Below are 13149 nucleotides of genomic sequence, written 5' to 3'. Positions count from 1 at the left end.
TGTGTGGTCCAGAATCATTCTTTGACTTCTATTTTTAAATGACAGGTGATAATCAATGTTATATTGTTTTAGGTGTATGTTAGGTATTTATGTAATTAATGAAGTGTTCTCCCTGATAAGTCTCATACCCACCTGGCACCCGTATGGTCTAGAATCTTAAATATGTCAGGCACAAAGTTACAAGTACTGTTCCAGTTACTGATGAGTTAATTTTATTCTGTTCTCTGATGAGAGACGGATCTGATGATTCTCTGATCTATACCCACCATCTGTCCTACTCAGACCCTCACTCATAAGAGAAACTTGGCAAGAGTGTGTGGTGTGAGAGTAAATCCCTCACCACTCCAGTACTGAGAGGGGGATTCTTCAAGGTAGAGGCCCTATGGGAAAGTAATGAGGACTAAAAGTGGGAAAGGACTTCCACTTCTGGCCACAACAGAGAAACTTTCCTCTTAAACAACTATAAAAATTGACAAGACATATGAAATAACTGTTTCCAGATGTTGGACAACAGGCAAAATCTGATCCCTGAGAGAAGGGGGAAAAGTAAGCCTGGAAGTACTTTACAGATCTCAGTGTAGGGTGCTGAGGAAACACCATAATTCAGGGCCACTGAAGCAGCTAGAACTCAAGGGGCTTGGCGCTAGAGAAAGAGAGGCTGTGTAATTTGTTTGTACAAAACATAATTTTATGTTGAGAAAGTGCTACCAAGGAGTAAATAGGAGTCCAGGAATCTGTACAGGGGACCCCTTGGGTTTTTGGCTAGATCCTAGGCAATAGATGCTCAGAACAAGACTCCACAAAGCCAGGGAAAGAGCTGCAGAAGAACTATGGGCTGAACAACATGGGATTTGGAAATGTTCAAGTTTCAACCTGCCCAAGCAGAGAGTCCTCACTAAATAGCCTGGGCATTCAGCAGACCCTGGAAAGGCCATGCCCTAGGAGGAAGACTACTCTAGCCCTGGTAAAACCTGCAGCTAACAAAGCTGAAAAACGAGTCTTGAAAGAGCAAACTAATAGCTATTTTTCCAAGACTATCATGTAAACCTCTTAGTACAGGGGTGTCAAACTCATTTTCACTAAGGGCCACATTGTTCTCACAGTTGCCTTCAAAGAGTCGAATGTAACTTTAGGACTGTGTAAATGTAACTACTCCTTAACTAGGGGCAAGGAGCTCAGTGCTGCCACCAGGTAGAAACAAGGTGCCAGGCCAGAAAAGACAAGGTGGAGGGTCAGATTTGGCCCAGGGGCCTTGTGTTTGCCCCCTGAACCTTGGTAATTCACAATGTTAACTACACTGCTTGTCATTAAAACACGGTCAGTGTGCATTTATGCTGCATCGGGTTAGACCATCTTACTTCAGATCTACAGGCAAAATCCTAAGTGATCAAGAAGTGAACTATATGAAAATTATTATATGTGGACTCTCTTTATTTCTTATTTGGTTTTTTAAATTTTTTTAAAATTTTATTTATTTATCTTTAGAGGGGAAGGGAAGGAGAGAGGGAGAGAAATATCAATGTAGGGTTGCCTCTCGTGGGTCCCCTGCCCGGCACTAGGAGCTGGCCTGCAACCCAGACATGTGCCCTGACTGGGAATCGAACCGCGATCATTTCGTTCGCAGGCCCGCGCTCAATCCACTGAGCTACACCAGCCAGGGTTTATTTGGTATTTTTTTAAAACTCACACAGAAGAATGATTTGCAGTCAGTAAGGAGATCCTAAGTCATCAGTGGTATCATTGAGCAAACTTGAAACCTATCACCAATCTCTCAAACACTCATCAATGGCACACCTAAATTCCTTTCTCCTAAAAACTATGACTAACACAAGTGTCTGCTGGTGTCAGGCAATGTGCTGAGCTCTTTGCATGCATCGTCTCATCTCTGCAACCCTATGGCATGGGATTAATATTACAGGCACATCTCCTTTCACCGTGATTCACTTTACTGCACTTTAAAGGCAAGACCCTCCACCAGCAAAAACTGTACAAGTTGCCTTATTGAGATACTTGCTTTATTACAGTGGCCTGAAACTGAACCTGCAACATCTCCAAGGTATGCTTGTCTTCCTGTTTGCACAGGAGAAAAAAAGGAGGCTTGGAGAGGTTTGGTATAAAATACTAAATGTCACACAGGTGGTAAGGAACGAAGGAACGTCTCTAACCCACATCTATGAGATTCCAAAGCCAGATACTTAACCATACACTCAACTGATTCCCTATGTTGAGAATAAACATATGGATTCTACTCTCAGACACTCTCAATTCCCACACAAAAACTCCACAAAAAACGTAGCAATCAGGTAAGTAAATAAAACCCAGACTTTCCTTTATGCTTCTTGCCTGATTCCTTTCTATCCCAGGCAGCTGGAACAAACTAAATTATATGAATTTTTGTTTTGATCTGGGCATGGATGAAGGAGGGAGGAGGTGGTAGCATTTTTAAATTATAGGGTCTGAAGTACTTTGTCTCTGTTGTGGTATTTTTATCAAAAATGGCAATTTCTAAAGAAGTCCAAATTCCTTGATATAGTCTGCTCTAAACTCTCATCTGTAATGTTACTGTAAACATAACTTTCCTTATTGGTTTAGCTAATCATTTAAAGATGCCATAGACATTCTCAAATGTGTAGACTTTCATAAAAGACTTGACGGTTATAAAAACTCACAGTATAACCCTAGATAAGTCAATGAATCTTCCTGGGTCACAAGCTCCTTATTTAAATAATTGAAGACCTTGAACTACACTGGTATTCACCAAATTACATATCTCAGAACACTAGGACCAGGAGATACTATCCTCAAAAAAGAAGCTACAGCCCTGGCCAGTGTGGCTCAATTGGTTGGAGTGTCATCCCACAACCGAAGGGTTGTGGGTTCGATTCCCGGTCCAGGCACATACAGAAGGCAACCAATTGATGTTTCTCTCTCTCTAAAAAGCAACAAAAAAATGTCTTCAGATGAGGATTTTTTATAAAAGAAAAAAAGGAAAAGGAGGAGAAAGAGGAAGAGGAGAAGGAGAAGTAGTTGAAATTGTTCCAGGTGAAATAAGCACAAGAAAAGCTACAAATAACGGTCCCATTTAAAGACTCATGATGCCTTAACTCTGTATAATATGTTACCAAATTATGAGGGGAGGGAATTTCAGGGGAAAAGGGGTAGGGTTTGCAGGAACAAGTATAAAGGACACATGGACAATAACAAGATGGGGTGGAAATGGGAGGGAGGTGGGAAGGGTTGGGGGTGCTGGGATGGGGGTAAAAGGCAGAAAACTGTACTTGAACAACAATTAAAATAAAATTAAATCTTAAAAAATATGTTACCAAATGAAAGCTCAGAAAAGTCATGTAGTAAAGAACTCTGTTTAACTTTCACTTCAAACTTCCAAAACATATTTCTCCAGAAAATTATTTCCCTGGCAAAATGTTTACAAACATCCCATGGGAGAAGTATACAGTCATTCACGCAAAAAAAACATTTATGGACCATCTGCAATATGCCAGGCAGTACACTGGGTACTGCAGATCAAAGAAGGATAACATCATACCTGTCTCCAGGACCTAGAATTTTAGCTGGGGAGACAGACACTAAATAAGCAACAAATAAACACATATATGATTCCAAGTTGATAACAGCGCTATAAAGAAGATAAGTTTTTAATATAAAATAATGACAAGAAGAGCATATTTAGATAGGATAGTGAGAAAAAGTCTCTCTAATATCCTAAAATACCAAGATATTATAGTATCTTAAATAACACTAATACAATTTACAAGATATTGATATAATAACTATCATTCAGGATGATATTTGAAGAAAGAGAAGGGGACTGCCTGTGAAGAGCAGAGGAACTCACTCCGAGCAAAATGCCAGCCAGCATCTGTGAAAACCCCAGGGTGTGAAACTTCCTGACAAGTTGAGAGAACTGAAAGGCCAATGAGGTGCAAAGGGAGTGACTTCAGAAGCAACTGGAGAGATTGGCAGGGGCCAGATCCTGCAGGGCTCTGGGCCTCAGAAAAAGAGCTTGGGTTTCACAGTAAGTATAATGGAAAGGAATTTAGACTGGGAAGTCACCTTGATAGAATTTTTTAAAAAGGTCATTCTGGCTGTCCTGTGAAGAACATTTTGGAGAGCCAGGAGAATTGTTAGGAAAGACAATAAGAAGCTGTATTAGTTTTTTAATTGCTGCTGTAGCAAATTACCCCAACCTCAGTGGCCAAAATAATGTAGATGTATGAACGTACAGCTCTGTAGGTCTGCTGTCTCACGGGGGTCTCACTGAGCTCACATCAGCAGGACTGCAGTCTTTTCTGGCAGCTCTGGGGGAGAATCAATTTCTTCTTTATCCTGGTTGTCGGAAGAATTCATTTGCCTATGGTTGTAGAGCTGAGGTTTTTGTTTTCTTGCTGGCTATAAACCTGACCAGTGTGGCTCAGTTGGTTAGGCATTGTCCCACAAAGCAAAAGGTTGCCAGTTAGATTCCCGGTCAGGGCATATCCCTGGGTTGTAGGTTTGGCTCCTGGCCGGGCTGTGTTCAGGAAACAACTGATGGATATTTCTCTCTCACATGAATGTTTCTCTCCCTCTCTCCTTCTCTCTCTAAAAATAAATAAAATCTTGCTGGCTATAAACTCAGGCAGTTCTTAGCTTCTAGAGGCCATTTCATCTCTCTGACTCAGTCACAAAATAGTCTTTGCTCTTAAAGACCCATGTGATTAGATTGGGCCCACCCAGATAATCCAGGATAAACTCACCACCTGAAGGTCCATACCCTTAATCACATTGGCAAAGTCCATTTTCACATTCCAGGGTCTAAAGTGTGCACATCTTTGAAGGGGAATAGGAAGAGAAGCATTACTCTGCCTACTATAAAAAGCTGTGGTAGCCCTGGCGGGTGTAGCTCAGTGGATTAAGCACAGGCCTGTGAAGCAAAGGGTTGCTGGTTCAATTCCTCATCAGGGCACATGCCAGAGTTGCAGGCCAGGTCCCCAGCAGGGGACACATGAGAGGCAACCACACATTAATATTTCTCTCCCATTCTTTCTCCTTCCCTTCTCCTCTCTCTAAAAATAAATAAATAAAATATTTTAAAATAAAAATAGAAAAGCTGTGGTAGCAACTCCAAGTGAAAAATGAGGCAGATTAGACCAGTGTGGTGTCACTAGGAAAAGGTAAACAGATCTAAGGCATATTTTGGAGAGAGAGTTACCAGTCATAGGCTCGGTAATGTTCAATTATATGAGTGGAGGGTAGGTAGAAGAGGAGTGAATCAGGGTGACTCCAAAATTTCTGGTCCTTCAGGCCTATCAGCCGAGTGCCAGGGATGCCTCTCATAAAATTAGAAAAAGGCTGGGAATGAAACCAATGTTAGAGGAAAATTCAAGAGTTCACAATCTTTTCTAGCATAATCACAGAAATGACATCCCCCTAACATTGCCACATCCTACTGGGCAGAAGCCAGTTGCTTAAAGGGAGAGAATGACGCAAGGCCATAAGCACCTGAGGTCTACAATCAGTAGGGGCCCATCATAGAGACTACAGACCACAGCTAGGGACTGGAAAAACCAAAGGAGAAAACCAGTAAAGGTGAAAGTAGAAAGGAAAAGTGAGAAGCACAACCTTCATCTTCCCAACTGTTAGGACAGCAGTCCTAGACAGCATCCCTCAGCCAGTAGATTGGTCCCAGGAGAGGTGGTTAGAAAACCTAGTTACGAGGCAGAAAAGGACAACCCACGAAGGACTGCAGGTCAGGTCAGCATTAACTCCCTAAAATTAATGGGGCAGGGGGAAGTGATTTTGAAATATTTTGAAGTCCAATTAATTTACTAATTAAGAAGACTTTTAGCAGAACTTGAACAAAAAATACAAGAAGAAAAGAACAACAATATTTCAGAAAACACATTAGTCAGTTCTCAGCAATAACCATGAAAAATATACTAAACAATTGTTAATGGAAATCTTACAAATAGAATGCTCCCAAATTCTGCCACATGGTACAGGGAGGGGCTAAAGTAAGTTTACAGTTGTTTCTATGGAAATAATATAATAATTAATATACAATAATACAAGAATAAACTCCATTTCACATACTGACAACTGTAAACCTACTTGTCCCCACCCTGTATATAATCCTACATATTGATTTTTTTTAAGCAGAAATAAGGGCAAGGACCTCTTTCCTGGTCTTCTCAAGAAGTGCCTGTGACTATAATCATGGTCTTCCTTTTTTCCTTCTTTTCATTTTTTTGTTTTTGTTTTTACTTTAGGGTTATTTGAAAGCTGCTTTGTTGAAATAAAAGCCTAATCATTTCAATTTTTAAATATAAATAAAAGTAAATGAATGGAACAATAATATATCAACATTGGTTCATTAGTTATAACAAATGTACTAGTGCAAGATGTTAACAATCATACAAACTGGGTGTGGGATATTTCTGTGTAATTTTGTAACTACAGAAAAATCTTTGTAATTTTTCTGTAAATCTTAAATTGTTCTAAAAATAATGTTTGTATTAAAAAAACACAAATCAAGCCCTGGCTGGTGTAGCTCAGTGGATTGAGCATGGGCCTGCAAACCACACGATCGCGGTTCGATTCCCAGTCAGGGCACATGCCTGGGTTGCAGGCCACTTCCCAGCAGGGGACTCACAAGAAGCAACCATACACTGATATTTCTCTCCTTCTCTCCTTCCCTTCCCCTCTAAAAATAAATAAATAAAATATTTTTTTAAAATTCTGTGGCATACTGCTTGAAAATCACTGCTGTAATACCTGTTAAAAAGTGCCATGAAAAAAAAACACAAATCACAAAATAAACATGTTAATGAAAATGAAAAAAATAGACAACGCAGAGTCTAATTTCCTTTCCTCTTATTGGCAAAGATTCTTCATTCTTTGGAGAAGGTGCCCGGGCTGGGGCTTGATACCAGAGGGACTCCTGCCCTGGGACCTCGTCTGCAGCAGGACCCTTCGTGGGCAGAGTACAGACTGGGCTCCAACCATCCGAACAAACCATGTGCTAAAAGATTGGATTGACTCCTCATTTCCTCAGGCCAGAGTCAGGAATAGTACCCCAGGGAAACCTTCCAAGAAAATATCCAAGCAATGGTAAAAGTGACATGCACATGCAGAACAGTTGTTCCCTATATTATCTACAACATTGGAAAAATTAGAAACAACTATGTGTTCCAGCAGTAGGAATGTGATTAATTATCTTATGGATAATCTACTCCCTGAAATATTACGTAGCCATTAGGTGATGATTATGAAGATTATGTGACATGAGGGAGAACATTTATCTATTATACTGATATAAGGTGGATGTTTTTTAAATCAAAACATAAAAATGTCCATAATACGTAAATGTAACTTTTGTCTGTGACCACCCAAAGGGTCCAGATTATTCATCTTATAAATAACTCTCTCTCCTTTAGCATGTCCCTCATTCAAATATTTATCACATACCAGGCAGTGTTCTTTACTCCGTGTGCCATATCTTGAAAGCCAACTCTTGACACAGAGTTCTGTGAATGCTTTGAATGACAGCACAACCGGGCCCACATCAGATCTGCAGGTCAGCTGGCAGGCGAACTGGCTTAGCAACGCAAGCAGACCCTCCTCCCCCATAGAAACATGGGCTTCTTTTTCAAGTTATGCTGTGGGTTTAAGAGGACAGACTTTATTCAACCATTCATTCAGTAAATATTTGCTAAACTAGGTGCCAGGCTCTCTGCAAAGTGCTGGTGATCAATGGTGAGCCAGATGGACACCTTATCTCTTGCCCTTGTGGAATTTACAGTCTAGTGTGAGATCTAAAAACCCCATCTATATACAGTAGAAAATTATATTTCAATTATGAAAGGAAATAATAAGAAAGAATACTATTAGAGGATTTAGTTTATATGGAGAACCATTTCTGCTCGAGTATATAGCACATAGCAAGCTCTATCTTGGTGAGCTGCTTTTTAACATGAAAATGTTGGAGATAGTGTGAGTCTTGAGTATCCATACACCTCATTCACAAAGATTTCAGGTTTCGTTGTAGGTCTTCCAAGTAGAGCCACCACTTCCTCAACTTCTCAGGTTCCTTACAACTCCAATAAGTGCTCTAAATCCTCAGCAGAAACATTCTTTTCTCACTTTTTCTAGAGCTGGCCTCACATTTAATCTTCAAAAAGATTTCACTGCCCACCACAGGCCTTAGTCTTTTCTCTTTTGTTGCTATACACACACACAAACACACAAAGAAAAAGGAAGAGGCATAATGGCTACAGACATGCTAGGTGTGTAGAACATGGATAGCTAGTCTACTTGGCATCTACACCACCTTTCTCTGGCATGAATACAATATTCATTTGTGGACCTACTCCCTCCTCACTCTTGGCCTGGTGTGCTGGATGAGACACCCTTCCACAGCTCCACGGGTGAAGTACAAAACTCAACCTCAAGTCAACCTGGCCATTGTTCAGGGCTGAGTATGTGACATAAGCCAGTCCAATAGAAACACATCTTAGGCCTTGTGCTAAGAACAGTGGGAGAAGGACTCTTGCTCTATTTCACTGGTTTTTGAAACTGGAAGGATTAGCTTCCAGGAACTTCGGACAGCCATCCTGTAATTACAAAGAGAGGGCCTGTCTGTTTAGATTGAACATACAAAAAGCTACACTGAGAGAGGCAGTAAGCAGAGATAGACCCTGATAATAGTTTGAGCCCCAAACTCCAGGCTAGCATTCTCTTACATAACCCACATCTGGTCTGTGGCAAATACGCTCAGTAGTCTTTGCCCAACATACACTGGGAAAAAAGTTCAACCAACGTCGTCACCTCTTCTATACTCTAGGTGGCCAGAGCACCTCACAGGCTCGTCTCTGCCTTTTAGATTTACCATGTAATCATCAGATACTCGTCCACTATGTTCCCCTAACCACAGCAGACACATACCAAGTTCCTCATGACACCTGTAAAATCTCCTTTCTCTTGATCTGGAATGAAGAAGAGCACCTTCCCAAACTGCTTCCTTGGAAATGGGACTTAGCACAATTCTCTCCAGAGAAACCCTTACAAACCCTGAAGCCCCCTCTACTTTCTCAGTCTTTATATGACCTTGACATGAACAAGAGAGTTAAGAATCATGTAACCAGTTCTCAGTTTACTTCTCTGGAAACTTTGCATAGGAATTCCCTTAAAATGCAGCATTAATTATATCTTTGGATCTTGGAAGAAAGGTCATCCTCAATATTATGCTGCCCGTGGGAATGTAACTTGCAAAGGAGAAAGGTTGAACACTACCCCAAAGCTTTCACCTTTCGTACAGTGTCCAAGGTGAGCAGTCTGACCCTGAGATAATCAAAGACAAGAACCAAGCTCATATTTGCAGTATTCAGAAGGGTTTGAAGGGTTTCAAGGGAAGCAATGGAGAATATTAAGGTATATAAAAATTAAGGAGAAAGAAATTACGCTCTCCTAAAAATAAATACCTAACTGTCACCCTCACATATAGGAATGTCTACACCCCAGGGGTGCACGTCAGGTCAGTTCATCTAAACTCCTCACAAGTTGGACTCCGCTCTAACAAAACAGATGACACTAAATCCTGGCAGAATGTTATTAAATAATTTAATGGGTTACCCATGGAGGCCATGATCCTTCTTTGAAGTTATTTTTAAAAATAGAAAAGCCTCTCTTTAAGAGTTCAGCAGAAATCTCGCTCTAAAGTAGGGTGTGACCTCTTTAATACCCTGCGAATCTTTTGCATGCATGGCCATTGTTGGTTTTCCCAGTGTAGTTTCTCTGGGTCTCGTATTGGTGCCCTTTGCTCTAATCTCCTTTCTTTTTTTTATATTAGGTCTCTCCTGTTTCTCAACATCGTGTACAAGGCAGTCTCTGGTTAGCTGCTGACACAGTCCCAGTTTAGAACAAGAAGTGAAGACGAATTCTTCATCCATTGGGGATAGCTAGGGTGGTGGGGAGAGATGGGGAGCCGGGAAATGAAGATAACTATACTTGAACAACAATTTTAAAATGTGAAAAAAATAATAAAAATAAAGCATCAACAAATGTAAAAAATTCTCTATCCATAGATAAATTAATCACTATGCCTAGATTAATAATTTGAAAGGCCTTGAGATTTTTTTTTAAATTTGGTTTTAATACCTTATAGAATTCTGTAGTTAGAGAAGAAGCCTTCAAAGGTTTTAAAATTCTGCCAGTTTTGGGTGATTATTATTGGCTACACATTATTATTGAAATTATTTACTTGCTATTCAGTTTAATATGTTAGAGATTTCTGACTAGACTGCCACAGGCTTTCTGGTGCTATCTAGAATAGTGATGCAAAAACCGAACAACAAGATGGGGGACAAAGGATAAGGTTAGAGGACAGTAACTTGAATAACCCAGATAATGTCTTAATAAACCCTTCCATATATCTGTCACACGTATTCTCCCATGCCATTTAATCCTAGTATCTATTATCCTTGCACCTGGAATTTCCAAGTGTGGTTAAGGAATTCTGGCATCTGTGTGGATGTGTGTGTAGGTGTGTAACATATACATATATACAGAACATACACATCTCCCCAAAACTCAATGACAAAGAAATATGTAGGGGAAGAAAACAGTTCTATGTATATGAGTGGATACCAATACAGCCAACTCCCAGCTCAGTATTTCTTTCATCATCCTGGGTTCCAGCCACAAAGGTATGCCCAGCCCCAGCGTATTCTCCATCACAGAAATCTGAGTTTCCACGTGTGACAAGTGAAGACCATCATGGGCTCACAATGTAAAAACCTGCATGCATAGGAAAATGCAGCATTGATCATTGTCTTCAACAGAACAAAAACAGCCCCATAGGAGAGAACATTTAAGAAAATGACGATAAGTTATTGACTGAGAATGTTAAATAATCCAATCTGATATTTCTGCAGGATCCAATGCAAAGAGCCAAGGCATCATTCCAGTAAATCAAGTTGAAAAGAAAAGAGGCTTATTTTTACAACCCATCTTCCCTCATAAGGTTGGTTTCCATAGCCACAGGCTTCTCAGCCAGTCAGTTTGGTTAATGATGACCCTGGGGAGACAACAGTGTGGGTTTCCACTTCCCTGTCCCTATTTGCAAAGCACAGCCACAGTGGATTCCGGAGCTTTCTGAGAAGCAGACTCTTTCCCCAGAGAGGGTAATGCGAGACTCTCTGATCAGCAACATCCTCAACAAGGGGGCAGGCAGCAATTCCTGGTTTGCCTACAACCTGATACCCTCTTAGCAAGCAGTAGTGGTGCATGGAATTCCATTCGGTCTGAGGAGAAGGGAAAACAAATCTATCACCCTATCAAACAACTCAGATATTGTTTCATTAGTACTCAGGAGTCCCAGGCTTTCTTTCTGAACCTCAGCTGTCTCATCTATAAACAGAGAGGTTTACTCAGTCCTTTCTGTTCCATCATGCTTACACTGTGCTCCCTGACCTAACAATTTCTGTTCCACTGTAAACACTCCTTGTATCCCTTCCAACCCATTTCTCTTTTCCAGCACTGGCCACAGAACCAAGCTCTAGTACCCAGAAGGAGACCCTTTGCATTATTGAGCCAAAGCTATATGATTTCTCTACCTTTGTAATTCACTCTTTCAGCTCTAACCTGAGTTGGGAACCAAACACACGCACACTGAATTTGTCAAAAATGCCTCATTCCAAAAGCACAGTAGTCTGCTGATCCTGATTACCTTCCAAAGTAACTCCTCAGTTTCTCTTCTCTTCTTGCCAAATTTAATTATATTGTTTACACACCACCTCTCTTACTATCACCAAATTGTCACCAACTCCTTTTTAAGCACCTGAGATTAGCTTTAACTGCCAACACTCCACTGAAATATTTCTCTTGAAAGTCATAAATGACTAAATCTAAAGCTCAAACTGATTAACTTTTATTGGTCCTCACTATTCTTAGTCTTTTTTCAACAGTTGGTACAGTTAATGAGCTCCTGATTTTGAAATTATTTTCTCTCTCGGGGTCTGTGACACTACCCTATTCATGTACTCTGTTATAGAACACCTACTCCTTCTCCATCTCCTTCTCTGGCTTAACTTGAACCTCCTAGTATGCAAATGCATGTTTTCCCAAGGCTCTGACATCTCTTTTCCAATCTCTTACTCTATACCAAATCCCTATAAAAACCTCATCTAAAAAAATCCCATGTCTTTAATTATCATCTCTATAGTAATACTCCCAAATAGACATCAATAACTTTCAAGTCCACAGCTCTGAGCTCTCATGGCTCCTAGATTTGTTTACTGGGAATCTCACCCTTAACCATTCTTTTCTAAGTTTCAAATCAACATACCTGAAGCTGAAGGCTTAACCTTCACAGTCCTCAATCCAGTTACTGTCCACAACTTCTCTGTCTGGTCAGTAGAAACACTATCCTAGAGACGTGGAAACATTCACTTTACAATTCATATAGTCAATATGAGTTGACTGTCTCTTTTATGCCAGGCAAAATACTATGAAGTACATAGTACTAAGTACTATGAAGACAATGACAAGGCACAAACCTTGTCCTCAAAGAGTCTCCTCCTCTACTACATATTTATTTCATAACCCATTGTAATGGGAATTATAATATTTTCCCCCAAGCCACTTCCCCTTTGAATTTCACCCTTTCTGTTCATATATACCTCTCTTGGCTTTCTACTCAAGTTTTAAAGTAATCCTTTATTTCTTCTTTTTCCACTAATCCTATTTGTTTCTAGTTTCTATCAAATTTCCTTCATAATATTCCCATATTCAATAGTAAACATTAACTGGATGTCTATCAAATGCTAAGCACTGTGCTTAGCAAGGAGAACACAATGGTAAACAGGACACAAAGTCTATGCTTCCAACTTCAGTTAGTGTGAGAAAAAGGCAGGAAACCAATAATCATAGTACAGCAGGATAAATATTATAATGGGCCTATTAGAGAGGCTCCTAACCTGACTGGACTCAAGAAGCCTTCCCAGAGAAAGTGACCCTTGAGCTGAGCTGTGAAGTATCACATGGCATTAGCCTGTCAGACTGGGGCATCCTAGACTGGATGACAGCCAGTGGTTCCATAGAGCTGAAGCATGAGCCCAGAGTGATGAGCAAGCAATGAGACTGGGAAAGTAGAAA

Source organism: Sturnira hondurensis, unplaced genomic scaffold (assembly GCF_014824575.4).
Source record: "Sturnira hondurensis isolate 20B ecotype Veracruz unplaced genomic scaffold, ASM1482457v3 Scaffold0016462, whole genome shotgun sequence".
In the NCBI taxonomy this organism is placed as follows: domain Eukaryota; kingdom Metazoa; phylum Chordata; class Mammalia; order Chiroptera; family Phyllostomidae; genus Sturnira; species Sturnira hondurensis.
The sequence above is the reverse complement of the archived record's forward strand: the minus strand, read 5'-3'. Positions refer to the sequence as shown.